The 2,500-nt window shown below is 79.7% G+C and overlaps 1 non-coding gene across 1 annotated transcript; it reads right to left on the reverse strand.

Moving 5' to 3' along the window:
• Positions 1 to 112: 112 nt before the first annotated feature.
• LOC142359033 (5.8S ribosomal RNA) lies at positions 113 to 265 on the reverse strand. Its single transcript, XR_012762058.1, has one exon. It is a non-coding gene; the product is annotated as a 5.8S ribosomal RNA (ribosomal RNA).
• Positions 266 to 2,500: the final 2,235 nt, after the last annotated feature.

Here is a 2,500-nt window from a genome sequence, read left to right on the forward strand (position 1 = left end):
GCGCGCGCGGCCCTGCGAGGCACCCCAGCCGCGCCGCTGCTGGCCCGCCGGCCCCCCCCCCCCGCGCTGGGGCGGGGGGGCTCGGCGGCGCAGACGGCGATTGATCGTAAAGCGACGCTCAGACAGGCGTAGCCCCGGGAGGAACCCGGGGCCGCGAGTGCGTTCGAAGTGTCGATGATCAATGTGTCCTGCAATTCACATTAATTCTCGCAGCTAGCTGCGTTCTTCATCGACGCACGAGCCGAGTGATCCACCGCTAAGAGTTGTCTCGGTTTCGGCACCGCCCCGCGCGCGCGGAGGGGCCGGGACCGCTCGCCGAGAGCGGCCCCTTCTCTGAGGACGGCCGGACCGACCGCCGGCCCCGCCGCCGCCCACCCCCCTCCGCACGCGCGGAGGGGGCGCGGCGCGGCGGCGCGACGCGGCGCGACGGAGAGGCCCTCGCCTCGGCTTGACCGTACGAGCACAGGGGAAACGGAAAACAACGGAAAACCCCGAGCGGCCAAAGGGCGGGGGAGCCCGCGCTCCCGACCGACCCTGGGGAAACGTACGCAACACACACACACACACCCTTGGCGCGCTTCGGGGGCGGCCCAGGCGCCCGGGCTCGGACCGGCCTCCCCCCGGAGGCTACGGCACGCCCGGCCGCGACGCCTGCCCGCCTTCGCTCGGGAGCCGGACGCCCGGCTGCGCCCGCGCTGCGACGAGCCGGCTCCGCCCACCACGGTCGCCTCTCGCCCCGCCGGCGAACCTCGGCGCCGACGCCGCCTTCCACCGACGCCGGAGGAAGCGCGGCCGGCCACTGGAGCGCGAGCCGGCGACGCGCGGCCGCCCACCGGCCCGCGCCGGATGGGCGAACCCGGCCACCCCGCCCGGCGGCGGCGGCCGCCACCGCCGCCGCGAAAACCGCCGCCGCAGCCGCTTCTCGCCTCGGCCCCCTGGGGCCGCCGGCACGGCCCCAGCGGAAAGGCGGACGGCGCTGAGCGCGGGGGGCGGCTCCCACTCTCCCCGTTTCCACGCGAAGACCCGGAGCGGGACGCCCCCGCGCCGCGCGCCCGCCCTCGAGACGGAAGCGACGGGCGGGGAAACGCGGGACGGGACGGCCGCCAGCGGATGCGGCCGGGGAACCCTCCCGGACGACCCGACGGACGACCGGCACCGACCGGCACGCCGAGCGGCGCCGCCGCCGCTCGGCCGGGGGGGGTGTGGCTCGCCCCCCCCTTTCTTTCCCTGGGCGCCGAGGGCGGGGCGAGGAGCGGGAGAGGGGAGCGCGGCGCGCCCCGAGCGCGGCCGCAGCGCGAGCGTCCAAAGGCGCGGGGCGGCCCCCCGGCGGCCGCCCCCCCCCGCGGGGGCTCGCCGCGCCTTTCTTTCCCCCGGCGCGGAGCCCGCGCTCCGGCCGGCGGGTGGCCCCGTTTGCGAGGGCGGGCAGGTCGGCCGCGGCCGACCCGCGCCGCGGTCTCTCCGCCGAGACCGGCCCGCGGAGAGGGGGGGCAGGTTGGGGCAGCGAGACGCCCCCCCTTCTCCGGCACGGCGGCCCGCGGGGGCGGACGCCCCCCCCGCGGCTCGCGCCGTGCCGCTCGAGTCTTTAAACCGCCGCCCGGCTCCTTTGGCCTTTGACCCCCGGACTCGGCCGAGGGAGGGCCGCCGAAGCGCGGACGCTAGGTACCTGGCCCTGGGGTGAGGGAAACGACCTGCATGGCCCCGCGGGGGTGCCTCCCCCGGCTGCCGCCCTCGGGGGAGCGTCCGCCCGCGGGGGCGCGCCCGGCATCCGCCGCCACCACCTCGTCCTCCTTAGCCCCGGGGCCCGGGGTTTCCCTCGATAGCCCGGCGCTGCGCCCGGGGGGAGAGACGTGGCTCGGGCCGCCCGCTCGCGCGGGACGCGACCCGGCCGGGGGGGGGCCTCGCCCGCCCCGGGCGGCGCCAGCGGCCGAGACTGCGCTCGCGCCCCCCCCTTCCCGCCACGGCTCCCTCTTCGAGAGGCAGCCGTGCCGGGTCGGAGGGGAGGTTCGCGGGTCCGGCCGCCGCGCCGCCCGAAACGCCGTGCGCACACCCGCGCCACGGCCCGGAACGCCCGGAGACAGCCCTGTCCCGCGCGCGGGGGGGTAGACGGCGCCGCCGCCGGCGCCGCCCCACCCCCCCCCCAGGAGCTGCCGCCCCCCGAAGACGGCGACACCCCTCGGCTGTCGCGCTTGCGGCCCCCGGTGCCGCCGCCGTCGCTCGACGCTCGCCCCCCGGCCCGCCGAGCAGGCCGGTGCTCTGCCGGCCGCGCTCGCCGCGTTGCCCCGCCGGCATCCCCCCCTCTTGCTTCCCGCGCAGACGCGGGAAGCGGGGAGCCGGCGGGGGCGCGGCGTCCGCGGCCGACAGGTCGACGCACCCGCGCGCGTCGGAGGACGAGCCGCACGAGACGACGGCGGCGGCGGGCGACAGGACGAGGAGAGCGCCTCCGGGGAGCGGCGGGGGGAGGGGACGCCCCCTCCCCCTCCCTCACGCACGCACGCGGCTC

This window comes from Opisthocomus hoazin, unplaced genomic scaffold (assembly GCF_030867145.1).
Source record: "Opisthocomus hoazin isolate bOpiHoa1 unplaced genomic scaffold, bOpiHoa1.hap1 HAP1_SCAFFOLD_221, whole genome shotgun sequence".
NCBI lineage: Eukaryota > Metazoa > Chordata > Aves > Opisthocomiformes > Opisthocomidae > Opisthocomus > Opisthocomus hoazin.